The sequence below is a fragment of the Elaeis guineensis genome, chromosome 7 (genome assembly GCF_000442705.2).
Source record: "Elaeis guineensis isolate ETL-2024a chromosome 7, EG11, whole genome shotgun sequence".
Classification (NCBI taxonomy): Eukaryota; Viridiplantae; Streptophyta; class Magnoliopsida; order Arecales; family Arecaceae; genus Elaeis; species Elaeis guineensis.
Window position 1 is genome coordinate 70,033,252 of NC_025999.2, and position 20,693 is coordinate 70,053,944.

The following is a 20,693-nucleotide window of genomic DNA, read 5'->3' on the forward strand; positions in this document are numbered from 1 at the left end:
TCTACATATGGATCAAGTCGACTGATATCGACCTCGAGGAAGAAGTGTGTTACCTGAGCCTAACAAGAGTCAAGATCATAATCGAAGGAAGCTAAAGAGCCCGTAATGATTTCTACTTGAAAATTTGCTAAAGTCTTATAATCATCAATGGCCTTCAACTTGGCTTCAGCAACTGCCTTTGTCTTATTAGCCTCTACCTAACCCTCCAATGACATGATGTTTTCTTCAGCAAATTCACCTCCCATTGAAGTTCCCCCTCGAGATCAACAACTCTCCTTTGCTACACCTCCAAGAGATCGTGCTCCATAGCGAGGAGGCTATCGAACTACATGATCCCCTCTTTAGCGACCTGAAGCTTGGACTGGGCCTTGGAGGTGCCATCCTCTGAATCCTTTCTTTTGGCCTCCACGACCTAGAGATCCCTTTCCAACTTCCCCTTCACCCAGCCTAGTCCGACGTGATCTTGTTGATCTGGACTACATTGTGCACCAGCTATAAGGGCAAACTGAAATCAGAGAACGTCAAAATAAAAGAAAAGGAGGAACAAGAAAGTCCAAAACCTACCTTTATGATATCCTCGAATGAAGAAGCTGAGGTTTATCCGAAGGTCGGGCCTTAGTTCTGAACCAATCAACTGGCAGCAGCATCATCCCAATAAACTCTTGAAGAATTTACTAGTTTTCAAGAGCCGAAGCATCCCTTCGGAGTCTCTTCACCATTGTGACGAACTCCTCCTCATAGGTCGATAATGGAGGCCCCACCTCCTACTAAGCTGGAGAAGCGGAGACATCGAACAGACAGGGGGTGACCTAAATCAGACTGGCGATGAAGTCCATAGAGGGGGTGGTGAGGATGTTGCTCACAGACTCTGCAGTGATTGAAAGAGCTACCCCCAACAGCAATGCAACGACCATTGACTGCACATCGTCTGTGCTGGAGGTCTCGATCGAATCCAAAGAAGCCGATGGAGCTGGAACTGAAGAAGTCATCAATCTCAACCTCTTCGAAGCACCCTCCCTCGAACCAGAGTTCGGCCTCATCTTTCGAAAGGAGAGGTTGATCATCTCAGTGGTGGGTCTTATTGCTGCAACCCCAAAAAATAGCAAGTTAACATCAAATCAATTAAGATAAAGATTAGACAATCGATGAAAACTAAATGAAGAACTCGGACATACCCTAAGGAGGAGTCAGACTGAGGCCAACATTGTAGGGTGCCTACTTACTCAAGATTTTGCTTAGCCTTGGTACCTCAATGCCCATAAATTTATTGAAGTCCTCCACATCTCTAGGGAAGATGGATTTTTCATTATTCGGAGAAAGCCTGGGATTGCCCTAGACCCAATCAAAACCCTAGGGAAGATTGGATGAAATGAAGAAAAATCTCCTCTTCCAATCATGAATGGAAGAAAGGAGATCCTTGATAAACTTGCACCGTTGGCAAAGACCGAAGTACCACCACCCTCTATCATAAGGGCATCTCTTCAAAATGAACAACACCTTGAAGAGGAAAGTCCTTGGATGAGTACAGAATAGGTAACAAAAGACAATGAAAACAAAAATCATCCAAATGGAGTTTGGGGTGATCTGGATCGGAAGGATGCCATAAAAATCAAGAAGATTGGAGGCAAAGGGGTGATGGGGCAAGTGAAGACCCACTCAGAGAGTCTCCTCGTAGAATGAGACTGGACCCTTTGGAGCCAACAAGACATGACCGCTCCAATACAAAACTTCAAGCTGAAAATCAGAAGGAATGTGATATTGAGATGGAAATCCTTGGAGGTCATGATGGATAACTCCTCCCCCCAGGTCCGAAAGAACTCCGATGCCTGGATGAAGAAGCACTTGCAGCAGTAGACCAAGGGATCCTCTCAGGCCTAGACCGGAAAGGAGGCGACGAAGAGCTACACTCACCCCAATGACTTTCACCCCGATCTTCTCTATCAAAAGACATTCTGAGAAAAGACTAAAAGAAAGAAAAGAAGGGAGATCAAACTAGTGTGAGAAAGAAGGATGAGAAAATCTATCGAAAAGTAAAATTCTAGGCCGGATAGGCCTCTCAGACACTCAGAGTACTCCTTGAAATTAGAGAAGAAGAAAAAAGATGCAGTGGTGGGGAGAACTTTGAACTGAGACATGGAAAGCAACTTGCAACCAAAAAAATAGAGACAATGAGGAGGGGGCCTATTTAAACCAACCTCCGATGGCCCTGATCAAAGCCCTAATCCATTAGATCCCTACCGCACGTCTTCAATCAAGGCCGTCCAACCTCGCGGCCCTTTGACACACCACCACTCCGATTCAACCACGTCAACTAATCCACGAGAAATAGTGCCAGGCCAGTTGATGTTCAACAGGTGGCACTCCATAGTTAGCAAGACCATAACCACCAAAAAGTAGCTTTTGAAGCTGAGATAGTAGTCTGCCTTAAGCCGCCCATACCTCATAAATGCATCAAGATTTTTGAGATGCCAAATCTTTCCAAATCATTAAGCCTTGATTCACAAAGTGACTTGTCAAATCAAAGAAAAATCTTAGAAAGCGATGTGATAATTTGTCTAGAGATTAAGCAGCTCAGATTCATCCACTTGGTCAAGCTCTAAGGACTACTACTTCTTTTACCCAAGATGACCACTTCGAACTCGAAAGTAGGGGGATAAGTGTTGTGGAGTCATGCCACCTCAACCATGAACCTCGGGACATCTCCAAAAATTCTGGGTCGATGGAAATATCGGGATGACTGTAGAGACCTTCGGATCCATCACACAAAAGTCAAAGCAAAATAGCCGCACCAACTTAAACATCAATCGACCTTTGGATCAATCCTCAGCCGACCTTCGGGTCGGAACTCTATCAACCTCTAGGTTGATATCCCGTTGTCAACAGGGATGAGATCCACAGTTGACTCCAACCTCTGGGTTGGGATCCCACCAACCACCAAAAATAGGATCCCATGATCCGTACCAATACAGATCTGATTGAGACGGCACTTCAGCCATGGGCCAATCCCAATCCATCAACTCATTAGACCACGTAGGCAATCTATTAGAATCTTCTAACCAACTTCTAGAACATGGCCATGTGGATGTAACAAACACCCATGACTAACCACTAATAAGCCCAGGCCTGGCAACCTACGGACCTAGGAATAATAAACTCTGGCACCTCCCTATATAAGAAGGTAATGATGGGATCCTCAGGCAAGCTCTAGTAAGCCAATCCAAACTACTCTTAACCCTCATAGTCTCTCTATCTGTGCTCAAGCTCTGATTAACTTAAGTATTGGAGAGTCCCCCACCGAAAGCCCCCCACCTCCGGCATGAGTGGACTTCTTTTGCAAGTCTGTCTTGATGTCTCGGCATCTGAATCTTCCTCCACCCTCAGCCACATCAGCATCCCTGGAGCCTTAACTCAACAATGTCTATTACGTAATAATTAACTATTCTTCTTAATAATTCTCAAAAAAAGGTTAGCCTTTGTGATAACCTATTCAAAATGTTCTTTGGTTATATGTGCACTATCATATATTATCGACATTCAGAAACTTGTCACATTTCATATTTTTTAGGTTACTTCTAGGAGCACTTCTATAGTCTTGTTGATTGAAGCATATCTCAAGCAGTTGTTAGTCTCTTTCCCAAGAAGTTTAGTGTTCAAATCTTGGTAAGCTTTTCATTTTAGGTGTAATGATGCTAGAGGTGTTTGTCATGTGATGCAAACTAAAATGAAGTTGGCGAAATTATTTTGTCAAGCCTAGTGCCCTAGGATTTTAGAATTTTATGACCAAGGTAGATCAAGAGACATTCATAAGGCTTAATTAGTAAAACAAAGGCATCCTCAATGTTTAATAATCTCGGCACTCAAGCCAGATGAAACATGTCTGGCACTTCTCTACAAGTTCTTAATGAAACTAGCTTGCTTGGGTATCTTAAATATCACATGTTTCAACCTTTGCAGTTAGTCCTTGTCATCAGTTATCAGGAGTAAGCTACTTGTATGCATTCATTCCTATATGTTTAAGTATATAAATTGTATACCTCTGCTTAAAGTATGCTTGTCAATAAAATTTGATGAATGATTGCTTAAACTAAAACGTCACTAAAACAAATTAGTACTATAGGCAAAATGTTATTCAGTTTACTTATAAAGTATCCCCTATGTAATAGAGGATGGAGAAAAATATAGTCAACAGGAAAATAGAGAAATGCTTCATCTTTGTTGGAGTTTTCAAAGGAGAGAGATCGAAAAGTAATTTTTTCATGGGAATAACATTTTCATATTTCACAGAAAAGAAAAATTCATATGAGATATAGAAAAGTTGCTTTTTCATCGATTGAAAATTGAGATAATAAGTGTCCTTAAGCTTTTGGATAGAATGGGTAATGCGTAGTCGTTGATAGCACCAAAAATAACTCTACTCACTACGTAGGTAGGATGAGTCGAGATCGTATCCTCAGAGACCTTGGGCTAAGTTGATATTGCAAAATAAAAGAAAGAAGCATTATTTTGATTTAGAAAATAAATTATCTTAAAATTGATGTAATTAGAAAATAAAAAGCTCGAGAGTTTTGAATTAATTTTGCACTAGTAGAGTTGTATCTTTTTTTTAATTAAATAGATACGATTAATCTTAATTATCTTAAAATTGATGTAATTAAAAAATAAAAAGCTCGAGAGTTTTGAATTAATTTTGCACTAGTAGAGTTGTATCTTCTTCTTTTTTTAATTAAATAGATACGATTAATCTTAGAAAAAATATCTATCTTTTCTCGATACACCCCGTATCCGTAGATCACGGTGCGTCTCTGAAAAGTACTAGATAAACAACTCTTCTTTTCTCGACATGCCCCATACCCGTAGATCACGGTGCATCTCCGGAAAGTAAAAATTATTCCTAATATTAATCTAACAGAAAAGCATAAATAAAAGCATATGAAAGAGAGCAAATAAAGAACTCATGATGATTTAAATAAAAAGCATAATCTTTATTACATATAAAAAAATACAAGAAAGTTTAGAACAATAAATCCACTCTGTGTCGTTACAAAATTTCTTCTCTACTCCCGAGACTGCTAGCTTAGCTGCTCATGGAGTAGTCTCTTTCTCTTCCTCTATGCAAGGCTCTAGAAGAATTTCTGGGATGATCCTCAAATGGGAGTACAAGAGCCTTTTTATAGATGTTAGGAGAGAGGAGTTTTACATAATTTTCAGATGTAGGACTAAAGAAAATACTAAGGACTAAAAGATGGATGGATGAGATGGAAAGATCACAAGCAGATAAAGAAAATACAAATTCTTCCTCTTAAATTATTTTCAAATATTATATTTTTTTTTTAATTTTTAGATCCATCTACCGTCCGTCTGCTCGCCACTGTGTCCACCAGCACAACTCTCCACGAACCCGCCATGCCGCGTGCCCGCGCTCGCACTGCCGCGCGCTAGCACTGCAGCGCGCTTGTGCGCCCGTTAGCTGTTAGGAAATGCTCCTTTTTGGTTTACAAAAAGAAACTTTTGTTTCTTTAAAATGATGCCTATATCTTTTTTGGGTTCCTTGCATAGTATCTTCATTTTCTATAATACCGTATGCATCCTTCTTTTATTTTAATTTTATTTTAAATCTAATTTTTTTCAAACTTGAGTCTTTTTGATCTGCGAATCGGACTCTTTGTATCGACGATCATCTTTCCTGTAAAACATAAAAAAAATATCAAATTCTTAATAAATAAAATAAATTAAATATAATTTTTTACTTTAAATGACTTAAATTAAGTATTTATCACACCTCCCAACTTGAATTTTGCTCGTCCTCGAGTAAAATAGATATATCAACATTGTGTACCGACTCGATCTTGAATAAAAAGTTAGGTTAGGCATCCCAAAAGGTAGATGATACCTGGTCAGACCATTAAAGAGATACTTCATTGGATTATCAATTTGACCCAATTAGTGGCTGAGTATTAACTAAAAAAATTTTAAGAGCTTTTCTTTCACCAACTCTCCACTTTACTCTTTAAATCCTCTAACTTAATGCGAGAGAGGTTTATTATCTTCTTTTAATTTAGTCCCCTTATTATCCACTATTTTTTTTTTTAACATTGCCCACTTTTTTACGCGAACCACAACGCTTACTTAGGCGAAGGGGCTCGGTTACTCAGTAGGAAATCAATATATATATATATATTTAATAAAAATTTTAAGGAGAATTTTTGCATACCTCGACCTTTCCACCCAATCTCTCATGAAGCAGATTCTTTATTAAGATCAGTAAGAAGAGAATTGTAGAATCACTCCTAAAATTTGATCTAGTTTAAACCCTACCATTCATTGAGTTTTCTTAATAATTTATTCCTCAGTATCTCTAAAATTATCTTGACCGTTAATCATTCATTGATTAGGATGCCTAATTAACTCTTAATCAAAATAAAATTTGGATACATAAAACTAATTATTTCTGACCATACTCGAGGATTTGATTAATTTTCTTCCCCCTCCAACTTAATCTACATTGTCCTCAATGGAGTAGGGAAGCAAAGAAAATAAAAGGAGAGAGTACACCTGGGATAATTTTGCTTCGAAAGTTGAAGATAGCTTCATTGATTAATAGGCTCTTGTTCTAAATTTCTGCAGCTGCAGTAAAGTAAAAAAATAAAATAAAATCATTGGGTTGCCTCCCAACAAGCACTAAATTTTACGTCTTCAGCCAAACGTCAAGTTTATTATTTATTATAAAGTGGATCACACAGGTAGATGGTGTCGATTCGTTCTTTATGTGCAATTTCATCTACATATGGCTTCAGACGTTGGCCATTTACCTTAAATGTATTATCATTCCGGGGGTCATGAATTTCAATTGCTCCATGTGGGAATATTTGTGTGACAATGAAAGGTCCATCCCATTGGGATCGAAGTTTATCGGGAAAAAGGCGTAACCTGAAATTGAAAAGCCATACCTTTTGATTTAGCTCAAATGATTTTCTAGAGATATATTTGTCATGAAATACTTTGGTTCGAGCCTTGTAAATTTGTGAACTCTCGTATGCATCGTTGCGAAGTTCTTCCAGTTCATTGATTTGCAACCTTCGATTAGAACATGCATTCTTCATGTTAAAATTAAACATTCGTATGGCCCAGAGTGCACGATGTTCTAATTCAACCGGCAGATGGCAAGCTTTGTCATAAACTAATCGATAGGGTGACATACCGATAGGAGTTTTAAAAGCTGTACGGTAAGCTCATAATACATCATCTAAGCGAAGAGACCAATCCTTTCTATCGGGCCTAACCGTCTTTTCTAGGATATGTTTAATCTCCCTATTTGACACCTCTACCTGACCATTAGTTTGGGGGTGATATGGTGTGGCCACTTTGTGTGTAATATTATATTTTTTCATAAGTGCTTCAAAATATTTATTCATAAAATGAGTCTCCCCATCACTAATGATCACCTTTGGGAAGCCAAATCAACTAATGATGTTTCGTTGGATAAAACTAGTTACAACTTTATTATCATTAGTCCGTGTAGCTATTGCCTCCACCCATTTTGACACGTAATCAACTACCACCAGAATATATTCGAATCCAAATGAGGCTGGAAAAGGTCCTATGAAATCAATCCCCAAACATCGAAGATTTCTACTACTAAAATGGGGGTCAGCGGCATCATATCCTTCTTGGATAAATTTTCTGTTTGCTGACATTGCAGATAACTTCGGCCAAATTCATGTGGATCCTTGAAAAGTGTTGGCCAATAAAACCCACTCTACAGTACTTTTGCTGTAGTTTTTCTTCCACTAAAATATCCCCCACATGCCGAAGAATGGCAAAAAATGAGAATGCTTTGGAATTCACTCTCGGAGACACAACGGCGAATAACTTGGTCAGGACAGTATTTGAATAGTTCAGGTTCCTCTCAGAAATAATGTTTAATTTGCAAGAAAAATCGATCCTTCTCTTGTTTTGTCCAGTGAGAAGGTACTTGTCCTGTTGACAAGTAATTGATAAAATGGGCAAACCATGGAGGATGGCTAGAGGAGATTGTGAAAAGTTGTTCGTCAGAAAATTTCTCTTTGACCTCATCTATGCCTATCGTGTGTTCAACTAAGATCCTGGAGATGTGATCAGCTATCACATTCTCGGAAGCCTTCTTATCTCAGATTTTCAGATCAAATTCTTGTAAAAGAAGGATCCATCTGATTAAATGCGGTTTAGTATCTTTCTTTGAGAGAAGATGTTTCACAGCCGCATGATCAGAGTAAACTAGAACCTTAGACCTTAACAGATATGAGCAAAATTTTTCAAGGGCGAACACTACTGCTAGTAGCTCTTTTTCTATTGTGGTGTAGTTTAATTGGGCATTGGAAAGAGTCTTGCTAGCATAATAGATCACATGTGGCTCCTTATTGATTTTTTGGCCTAAGACGGCACCTATTGCAAAGTCAGAGGCATCACACATAATCTCAAATGGAATGAACCAGTCAGGGGATTTTATTATGGGTGCTGTTGTCAGGGCTATTCGTAATGTGTTGAATGCTTTCAAACAGTCTTCGTCAAAGACAAATGGTGTTCCTTGGCCAACAGATTGCACAGGAGTCTTGAAATCTTGCTAAAGTCTTTGATGAAGCGTCTATAAAATCCGACATGACCTAAGAAGGATCGTATTTGTTAGACCGAAGTAGGGGGTGGTAGTTTTGAAATGACTCAACTTTGGCTTTATCTACCTCGATCCCTCTTTCAGAAATAATATGTCCTAATACAATTTCTTTCCACACCATGAAATGGCTCTTTTCCCAACTTAGACGAGATTTATCTCCATACACCGTTTAAGAACTTTGAAAAGATTATGGAGGCAATCCTCAAAGGTGGTTCCAAACACAGAAAAATCATCCATGAAAACTTCAAGACATTTGTCCACCATATCCAAAAAAATGGCTAGTATGCACCGTTGAAATGTAGCGGGTGCATTGCAGAGCCCGAATGGCATACGCCGCAAAGTGAAGGTGCCATAGGGGCAGGTAAAGGTAGTCTTTTCTTGGTCATCCAAAAATACAGGTACTTGATTGTACCCTGAATAACCATCAAGAAAATAGAAGAAACTTTGTCCTGCTAACCGTTCTAAGATTTGGTCGATGAAGGGCATTGAAAAATGGTCCTTCCTAGTAACGGCATTTAGTTTTCTATAATCTATGCATACTCGCCATCCAGATGATATGCGAGTGGGAAGCAGTTCACTGTCTTCATTCTCAACCACAGTAATACCTGATTTCTTAGGTACTACTTGAGTGGGACTGACCCATTTACTATCAGATATGGGGTAGATGATTCCAGCATCTAACCACTTTACCACCTCTTTCTTTACTACTTCACGCATGTTTGGGTTCAATCTCCTCTGCATATCTCGATGGGGTTTGGCATTTGCCTCAAAATGAATATGGTGCATGCAAATGGAGGGGTCAATTCTTTTTAAATCGACAATGGACCAACCGATAGCCTCTTTGTGTTCCTTCAGAATACTAACCAATTGTGCTTCCTGATTAGGGGTCAAGTCTGATGCAATGATTGCCGGGAGGGTGTCATTGGGTCCTAGAAATACATACTTGAGCGTAGCAGGAAGGGGTTTCAATTCTAACGTAGGTGGTGATTCTAAAGATGGAACTATTGGTGTACTGGCTAATGTGGGTAATGCCTCATACTTGATTGTCCATGGAGGAGTGATTTTATCGTGTGGTGTATCCAACAAGGTGTTAACTTCTTTCATATATCCCTTAAAGTCATACACTCCAAAGTGAGCCAAGTAAGTATCTAAGGTGTCTGGTGCTAGAATGGTGGGTGTTGCATCTTCTATAATATCTTCTAGTGTATCTGCTTCGAAGCAACTATCCATTGATGGTCCTTGGGAAGCACCAAACACATTCAGTCTCAGTTTCTTATTCCAAACGATACGTCTATAACTCCTGTCCTACAATTAATGCATGCATTTGCTATAGCTAGGAAGGGTCATCCTAAGATAATGAAAATTTATCTTGGGTTGTCACTTAGTTCCATGTCGAGAACCAAAAATCAATTGAAAAGTAAAACTCATCTACCTTGACCAAGACATCCTCAAGCATTCCACGTGGTTCCTTAATTGATCTGTCGGCTAATTATAGTGTGACTGATGTTGGTTTCAGTTCTCCGAATCTAAAAAATTCATACACCGAACTAGGTAAAAGATTCACACTTGCCCCTAAGTCCAGAAGAGCTTTTTCAATGTGATAATCTCCTATAACACAGAAAATGATGGGGGCTCCTGGGTCCTTAAGCTTTGGAGGAGTGGTATGCTGGAAGACAGAACTAGCCTGTTCAGTGAGGCATACTTTCTTTGAGATTTGTGATCTAGATTTATATTTTTGAGTGCACAAATTCTTCAAAAATTTGGCATAAGCAGAGACCTGTTTGATTGCATCTAGAAGGGGAAGATTAATTTGGACTTGCTTAAACAATTCCAACATCTCATCGAGTTTTCCTCCCTTCTTATCTGCAGGAATAGGGCTTTTCAGGGTATCCAAAAATGGGGCTTTAGGCAAGTAAGATGATTCCGGTGTAGTTGGTTTATTCTCTATTTTAAGGTCTTCCTTGTTCTTGGGTGATTTGACTTCAGTTAGAGGTTTAGGATCGATCTCATTGGTTTTACTAGTGTGTTTAATGACCTTCCCATTTCTCAGAGTCATGATTGATTTGGCGTGTTCAGAAAAAACTTCTGGGGTATTAGAGCTCTCAATCACAAATTACCCTCTTGGGTTGCTCTCGGGTTGGTTAGGTAATTTTTCTCCTTCCCTCCTACTAAATGCAGTCGCTAGTTGACCTATTTGGATCTCTAGCTTAGCAATGGATTGTGTGTGGGAGTTAAGGGTCAGAGTGTTGACTTCTAATCATTCTAGTACTTTCAAAATTTTTTCTCAAAAGCTGAGCTATGACCAGTAGTAGACGGTTGAGGAGCATTTTGAAATTGATGGTATGGTCTATGCCTGTATGTTGGGTCTTGATATTGAGGTGAGGTGCGGTAGAGCCAACCACTGGTTGTGGTCTCCAGAAAAAATTTGGATGATTTCTCCAGTCGGGGTTATAAGTGTTCGAATATGGATCATTTCCTGATCTGCGAGTTTGTTGGACTTGAGCTTGCTGAACCTGCTAGTGCACAAACTCAGAAAATTGAGGTGCGGCTGGGCATTCACTAACAAATGGTTCGGATTTGCACACAATACACAAACTTCTTGGATTGGGTTAGGTGGAATCGGAGATTGTCCAGTATTTAGAAGACGGTCTAATTTTTGGGACAGTTCATCTATCTTACTGTGGATATCCATGACGTTTTCAATCTGATAAATTTTACTTCTTTTTTGTTGAAGCATGGATTGTTCTCTAGAGGTGGTAGACATATGATGTAGGAAATTCTCATTAAGTGTTTCAAAGAGCTGCCAGGCTTCATCCTCACTCTTTAGCATGAATGTCCCACCACATGATGCATCAACCATTTGTTGGTGTTTCTCCGATAGACCATCATAAAAATACTGACAAAGTTGCCATTTAGGGACAGCATGGTGTGGACATTTACGAATGAGGTCCCTTAACCTTTCTCATGTCTCATGAAAAAGTTCACCCTCTAATTGGAAAAAACTAGTGATAGCTTTTCTAATTTGATTTATTTTTCCAATTGAAAAGTATTTCTTGAGAAATTCTCTCTAAAGATGTTCCCAAGTTGAAATGGTTATAGAGTCTAAGGAGTTTAACCAATGCTTGGCTTTGTCTTTAAGTGAGAAAGGAAACAGTTTCAACCTAAGGGCATCATCGGAGAAGTTTTGGATTTTTACTGTGGAACAAATTTTAAGAAATTCATCCAAGTGTTTGTATGGGTCATCGTTACTAAGTCTATAGAATGATGGCAACATTTGAATAATGCTAGACTTAATCTTATATTGGGTAGCTTCTACTGGAGGTGCTTGAATGCATGGAGAGTAGGTATACGAGGATGGAGTGAAATATTCTCTCAATGAGCGTGGAGGATTAGCCTCACCAGGTGCAGCCATGTTTCTAACTTGGATAGTCCTAAGAGTCTTTTTTAATTCTTCGTCTAATGGTTGCAAGTCGGGTTTTAGTGATCGTCGACCTAACATGCAACTAAAAGTCTATATAGGACTATCCTAGTCTGTTAAGGATTATTTATTTTTTTTTTTTAAGAGGAGAAGAGAAGAGAGAAAAGAGTTCTAAAAAAGAGATCCTAAGAAGTCCTAAAACTAATAGAAGAATTAGTTGTGGTTAGATTTTAATTACAATCAAGTTAGCACGCAGTGGACTCTCTATCCTAAAGTTATCCTAGTTCTAGACAGCTCCTAACTGTAGTTAGCCTTCAAGCCTTCCAAGTCGGAGCTTGACCAACCAACTGGCTAGATAAGTGTAAGATTGGTGGGAGTCCCCCCATTGCTTTCCTTAGACACCAATTAAATTGGCCAGATCAGCGAACGAAACCAATTAAAAACCACCTTCCTTCAGGCCCAATCATCCCGCAAACCACTTGCCTAGACGCCAGTTAGCTGACCAAGTCTAACCTGGTTCAACTCTCAGGGTCACTTGTCCTAATGAGCTCGAAATCCTTAGGGGTCAACGTCTAATTAATTTTAGATTAAGGTTTAGGTTATACAAATGCAAGGGAGTGATTTGTAGGCCAAGGAAGGGTGATCAAATCCCCACCTTATCTTAGTTAATGGGTTGCCCCTTAAAGTTTATTATGGAGATGCAATGCAAAGAAACAAGGTGTCCGATCAAGTTAGAAATTTTTATATTTGAGGCTACGCTATTTTAGTTAAGTGTTATGAAATGTCAGTGATTTTTTTTTTTAATTCAACCGTGCCAATATCTCCGGCAACGGTGTCAAAATTTGATGCGTAGTCATTGATAGCACCAAAAATAACTCTACTCACTACGTAGGTAGGATGAGTCGAGATCGTATCCTCAGGGACCTTGGGCTAAGTTGAGATTGCAAAATAAAAGAAAGAAGCATTATTTTGATTTAGAAAATAAATTATCTTAAAATTGATATAATTAGAAAATAAAAAGCTCGGGAGTTTTGAATTAATTTTGTACTAGTAGAGTTGTATCTCTCTTTTTTTTTATTAAATAGATGCGATTAATCTTAGAAAAAATACCTATCTTTTTTCGACACATCCCGTACCCGTAGATCATGGCGCATCTCCGAAAAGTACTAGGTAAACAACTCTTCTTTCCTCGACACGCCCCATACCCATAGATCACGATGCATCTCCGGAAAGTAAAAGTTGTTCCTAATATTAATCTAACAGAAAAGCATAAATAAAAGTATATGAAAGAGAGCAAATAAAGAACTCATGACGATTTAAATAAAAAATATAATCTTTATTGCATATAAAGAAATACAAAAAAGTTTAGAACAATAAATCCACTCTGTGTCGTTACAAAATTTTTTCTCCACTCCCGAGACTGCTAGCCTAGCTGCTCATGGAGTAGTCCTTTTCTCTTCCTCTATGCAAGGTTCTAGAAGAATTTCTGGGATGATCCTCAAATGGGAGTACAAGAGCCTTTTTATAGGTATTAGGAGGGAGGAGTTTTACATGGTTTTCAGATGTGGGACTAAAAAAAATACTAAGGACTAAAAAATGGATGGATGAGATGGAAAGATCACAAGCAGATAAAAAAAATACAAATTCTTTCTTTTGAAGTATTTTCAAGTATTATATTTTTTTCTTTTAATTTTCAGATCCATCTGCCGTCCGTCTGCTCGCCACTGTGTCCGCCAGCACAACTCTCCTCGAACCCGCCATGCCGCGCACCTACGCCCGCACTGCCGTGTGCTAGCAGCACGCTCGCACGTCCGTTAGCTGTTAGGAAACACTCCTTTTTGGTTGACAAAAAGAAACTTTTGTTTCTTTAAAATGACGCCTATATTCTTTTTGGGTTTCTTGCATAGTATCTTCATTTTCTATAATACCGTATGCATCCTTCTTTTATTTTAATTTTATTTTAAGTCCAATTTTCTTCAAACTTGAGTCTTTTTGATCTGCGAATCGGACTCTTTGTATCAGCGATCATCTTTCCTGTAAAACATAAAAAGAAGCATCAAATTTTTAATAAATAAAATAAATAAATATAATTTTCTGCTTTAAATGACTTAAATTAAGTGTTTATCAATGGGATAAGATCTTTCTCTTTATTAAAGGTATAGTAGATAATTTATATAACTTTCTCAAGAAAGTAGATGCTCAATCAAACATAAGCCACTCTAAAATGTGCCACTTTTTAATGATGAACCAAATAGACAAAAACCATTTTTTCAAGTATCACATATCCAAACATTGACTTTTTAGAAGAAATATTTTAGTAAAAAAATTCTTTTTACGAACCAAATAAGTCCTTAAAGTACTTTTAGCTTTCAAATATATCCTTGAGCAAAAACCTATCTTTTCTCACATAAGTCCTAATGCTTTTTGTGACAAATATATTTCAAACTGATGCGCTCATTGGAGAAGAGAGGAATGCTTATATTATAAAGGCTTCTTTTTGTTCTTAAATATGTATAAAACAGTCAAAATTTCAAAGGATTCAAATATGAAGAGACTAAAGGAATAGAGGAATTCTTTTTTTTCTCTCTCCATCAAGAGATATTAATGGAAGACAAAGGCTACTTTTTGTGATCCAAATATACTCTTAACTGATATATTCATTGAAAAAGAGAGAAATGCTTATAATACAAAGGATTCTTTTTATTCTCAAATATATATAAAATTATCAAAATTTCAAAAGATTCAAACTTGAAAAGAGTAAAGGAATAGAAGAATTTCTCTCTTCCTCTCTCCACCAAGAGATATTAGTGGAAGACAAAGGCCACTTTTTGTAACCCAAATACACTCCAAATTGATATGCTCATTGGAGAATAGAGGAATGCTTATAATACGAAGGCTTCTTTCCATTCTCAAACATATATAAAACAATTAAAATTTCAAAGGATTCAAACATGAAAAGAGTAGAGGAATAGAGGAATTTCTCTCTTTTTCTCCCACCAAGAGACATTAATAGAAGATAGAGGTAGCTTTTGTGACCCAAATACATTCTCAATTGATATGCTTGTTGGAGAAGAGAGGAATGCTTATAATACAAAGGCTTCTTTTCATTGTCAAATATATATAAAATAGTCAAAATTCTAAAGGATTCAAACTTGAAGAGAGTAAAGAAATAGAGAAATTCCTATCTTTCTATCAACCAAAAGACATTAATGAAAGATAAATATCACCTGATGACTAACCTCCTCATCTAAGCTTTCGTATTACTGCATTTGTGTTTGTGGTGGCTTACAAAAGCTGCAGGTCGGTGGTGTATCTTTCGCACAAAAAAAGGGTTCATGTCCCTTTGCACGAATGTCACTGGATCATCCATGGGTTGCTTTGAGATTTGTGTACGTGATGAATGACAATCTTGAGCACTTTGAGATTTGTATAGTGAGTGATTCAATGGTATATTCACATAAGAAAAGCTGAATCCTTCTTTTGCATAGAAGGTACAGCTCCAATCCCAGTTATTCTCTTATATCTTCTCTTTCCCACTACCTCCTATGGTTGAAATATAGCCGAATGGGCCAGGTTAGGCTACACGCTTGCCCGAGTTAGGTCTAGAAATTATTTTGAGCTTCAGGTTAGGCTTAGGCCTAAAATTTCTTTTCAAATTCTATCCCAAGCCTCAGCTCGACCCAAGAGGAAGCCTAATTAGACTCAACCTAAGTAAGTCCCCCCTTTTTTTTTTTTATCGATGAAAAGGAAGAATGTATTAGATTTGACTCCTAATATGATCTAATTATCACTTAGTCAGGTTTAACTCTTTGGGTCAGCCATATGTCCTGAATCAATTACAGTGAGTCCAATTAATTAAGATTAAATCTTTTGATGGGACAAGACAAGTGCAAGTATAAATAAAAGTGTCCTGGTCTCTTTTCTCCAACTCTCAAGAAGGTATGACGATTCCCTATCGATCATCTATGTTAAGGAGGAGGGTGAGGAGAGAGAAAATCAGCCACCTGCGAAAGAAGACCAAACGCTCTGTGGGCTATGTGATCATCGTATTGGCGAGACGATGGCGCAAGATATGATTTATTTATAATTTTGAATTTTACATGAACATTAGAGCGTGATCCAGACATAAAAGAATTAAATTATCTAATAGGATGGCCCACCCAATATTCTTTTATTAAGAAAGAAAATGTTTTGGCAGGATGAGGGCTCGGGAGCCTGACCCATTAAAGGGTGTTGGCCACAATAAAGTCCACGAACAAAGTGGACCAGGCATTACTTACAGATTAAGTGATTGATTTAAAAGCTAGACCACGTTGCGAGAGTGATGCAACATGATCTGCCTTTTGAGAGAGGGAAACAAGTTTCTGTCAACCTTTAACAGGGTCGAACTCTCATGTTCAAAAGTTTCGAGTTAACCAGAGTTTGAATACCACGGTACCTCAATCGTCGGTTTGGTTTGTCCCTCCCCATAGGACATTCAGTTTTGCAGTAATCGCTGCGCTCATTGCGGGAGGGAGGTTGGGGCTGTGGCTTCTCGTTTGAAAACTCTGTCATTTCTTTCAATCCACGGGGTCCAGTAGCTGCCTGAAAATAAACAATCCCAAGCCAAATATTGCCATCTATCTCATATCTTAAGTCTCCACTTCGGCCAAAGTTCTTCAATGAAGGATGGTAGGGGGGATAGATTGATTCTGTAGCATATCTATTGCCAAAATAGTTTAGAGAAAGAATGTTTCATCAGGAAGATATGATCTACTGTTTCATCATTCTCACCACACAACATACAGATGGTGGCCGAGCATAAGATGATAATTTTGAAATGTTGGCAACAAATACAAAAGACTTTGATTGGAGGCCAATCAAGTGAAACCAGGAAGGACTAATTATTCTGAGCTGAGAGTCAAATTATGTTTCGTGAATTAATTAATTTGCTGCCTTTCAACAATCAACGTTGAAATCCGGTAATTAAATTTTAATTATGTCAAGTGGCAGACAAAATAAGATTGGTAAAGCAACTAGTGGTGCCAACTAGTTTAGTTGGTAGTCTTTGGTTGTTGGTAGCAAGGACCTCTTCCGCCTTCTGCAGAATTTCAGCAGGAAATTCTTCCCTCCTAGTTTGTAAAGAAAAAATAAATAAATAAATAAATAATGAAGCCACTACTCAAGCAAACCAAAACAAGCCTCAAAAGCAGGTCTTAAAAGAAGATCCGTCGATCTAAGGTAGCAAAACCAAACAAAACTTCAAGCATATAAAGTAAGAAGTCATCTAAGAATAATGAGTTCAAAGAAGTAAAAGCAAGAGAATCCAACACCCTAGAAAATAAAATAAGTGGATTTTGCTGAACTTTGAGGTGGTTACCCAAATCCCTTTGCTTCATTCTTGAGGACTACTGTGGTCATCACTGCTATGATGTGTTGTTTGGTACTGTGGTCATCCTTTTGTTCTCCTCCGTGGAGGACCGGTCACTTGTTTCTTAACTGTTTTGTATCCTTTTGTTTCTCCTCCAACAGAGTTGCCACTTGTTCGTCAACCGTTTCTATGGAAGAGAAAAGTGGGCCGTTGTGTGGCCCTGAAGACGTTACAACTGGATGTCGGCCTTTCATGGATGGTAACAGTAACAAAAGCCCACCAATGCAGCTTTACCCAGGTAAATTTTTCGGCCACTAACAGCGCAGATCAGTCAGACGTAAATATTGATGAGCACTAATATTATTATTGTGATATCTCCGCCCACGTTTGCGTTTTATCCATTAGATTGGGGTTCTGGTTCTATCTTTTATTTGAAAGGATCTTCTTTCGTGATGTCAACCATTAGATCACACCTTACACAGCTTTCAAAGCACTCCGAACTCCTTCATTCATCCACCAGCACAAATCTCAAAGCAACTATTATATAATCCAATGGTGGATTTGTAAAAAGGAAAGCAAACCCTTCTTTCGTGCAAAAGTTACAACCCACTCCCTAGATATTGAGGCTTGAGAGTTTGGTTGGCACATCAAAAATTGAAGATTGCTGTTTCTATTCCAAGTTACTTGCAGATGACAGGAGAATTTGTAGAAAGCATTGAGATAAAAATGTAACTTACATTTGCTGAGGCGTCACCATCTACACCATTTTTCGTTGCAAAGAGGTGGAAGTTCAGCCATATGATGCATCAGACCGCATCATATATTTTTTAGTATAACTTCTTTGCCACTTCAGGGAATTCCAATACCTTCTTCTCACACATTAACTTATCTTTTTGAATTGAGTGGTAGGTTCGTTTGGTTGAAGATAATCTAAAATGAAAAAATAAATTCCATACCACATTACCCTATTTAATATGAAAAGTGGATAAAAAAGATGATAAAATAAATAATGGGTTTCATATTTATTTTTCTGAAAGAGAGAGAAAGTAAAATAGATACCACAAGAAAGGTGGTATTTATTTTTCCATACTAGATTACGTAATGAAGATAGTTTAAAATTATCATTTTCTGACAGAAACACCCTCACTTATATTATATTAATATTATATTAATTATATTATGTAATATATATTAATTTATTATATATATTATATTAATATTTTATTAATGTATTATAAACATATTAATATATTGATTAATAATATCTATATAATAAATTAATATATTTATTTATGTACCAAAATATGTTTATAGTAAGAAATATATTTTCTTATATATATATGATATTTAAAAATATTCATTAACTAATGTAAATATATTTCCATTGAAACATCCGGTATTGATAGCCTTCAAGTAAATAGACTATAAATAGCCAACAATTGAACTGAACAAAAGAAAAAAATTTTTATTTGAACCATTTATTTAAAGACATTGTTGAAAATTTGACAATATTTTCATATAAAATTATCTTAAACCAAATATACTAATCTTTATCCGGTGATATTTTTTAGAGTAAATTTTCTACAAATCAAATATGGTAAAATTTATTTTCTCTTATAATCTTTTTTTTTTTTGATAAATGATTTTCAAGATTCTCTAGATTGCCCCATAATCTAGCATATCCTACCAAATGAACCCTTAAATTAGGATTGAAAGATAGAAGAAAAATTGCATTAATTTTCAACCCCTCAACTTTGCCTTAGTTCTTTTTCGGTCCTTGTTAGTTTAAAAATTTTCAATTAATCCCCTTAGTTTACTCCTTATAAACAATGTCATCGTCCCATCCATCTTGGTGTGCATAAACTATGTCACATAAATGTTCTTCTAACATTTTAGGATGATTTCAGTGCATGGCTCTAGCAACTACTTGATTGGGGATATGGGCGGTCCCATGCATACCAAGCATTTCGGGAGTGTTTGATTCGCAACCGGAATCAAAATAAAAATAAGAATCGGAATCATAATGGTTTGAAATCGGAATTGAAATTGCCAAATCCTCCCAAGCATTTGGTTCATGATCGGAATCGAAATCAAAATTGGAATGAAAAATTGAATTCACAGAGGAGAGTAGGGATTGAGTTTTATACACATTGAGCCATTCCCATTCCACCCCGAAATTAAAATCGGAATGAGACTCCTCCCAATCAAATGGTTGGAATGGAAGTCATCCATTTTGATTCCAATTCCAGACCCTTACTCCCCCCAACCAAACACCTCCTTGATAATTTGCCTGAAAAAAATTCTTGTTGACCAAAATTTTGGCATGTGATGATGTCACAACTAAGAATGCATCTAGTTGGCTGCATTGATTTCTCACCTTTGCTCCCACCTTTACTTCCAAAATCTAACCTCCCCTTAGTCCAAGGGTTGTATGGGTTGATGGAACCTGATACTTTAGGTTCAGCCGGTAGAATTTTACTTTGCCAGTTTGCTACATTGGAGAGCATCTCAAATTGGGTTCGGTTTGTATGTTTCATGCAAAAAATGATCCACTCTTTTTCATGATATGCATCATTGGATTGTGCAATGAGCGCTACAAGATCTGTACAGGCAAATAAAAGATAACATTCGAAGTGCTTCAAGAGTTGTGCGAAAGAGCTATGCTTCGAGATCTGCTAGGATGAGTTTGTTAGAGTTTCTATTCATATATTTATAGAAGTTGTATATAGATAATATTCGTATAATTGTGGGTTTTGTTCCTATTCAAAAGTTAGGAAGATGAAGAAGAAAGGAAATCTATACAATATAAGAAAATTTCATAGCAAATTCCATCATGTGGAGAATCTCAGAGTCAATTGCCGAATATATTTTTCCTTTATGTGAACTCCATATGGGAAAATCTCTAGTCAATTGAAAAATATATCTTTTTCTTTGTGTGAATTCCATTATATAAGAGAATCGTCCCGAGTCAACTACTTAATAACTTTCCTTATGTAAATTCTATCACGTGATTCTTCTTCTCATCATGCATATTATTATCACTCCCCCTCAAACTTGAATGTGGCCAAAGGTCTATTTTGACATGGAGATCATGAAAACGAACTTGCGACAATATGACTTGGTCATTATATCAGCCAATTATTGATTTGAAGCTACATAGGAAGTAAATAGAGCACCTCTGGCCACTTTCTCTTGAACATAATGATAATGAATTTCAATGTACTTAGATCAAGCATGAAAAATGGATTTACAGTCATATATAAAGCACTAAGATTGTC

At 37.4% G+C, this 20,693-nt stretch overlaps 1 non-coding gene across 1 annotated transcript; it reads left to right on the top strand.

Annotated features, from left to right (window-relative positions):
• The first annotated feature begins 11,565 nt into the window (after positions 1-11,565).
• LOC140859514 (small nucleolar RNA R71) lies at positions 11,566-11,671 on the top strand. Its single transcript, XR_012143052.1, has one exon. It is a non-coding gene; the product is annotated as a small nucleolar RNA R71 (small nucleolar RNA).
• The last annotated feature ends 9,022 nt before the right edge of the window (positions 11,672-20,693 follow it).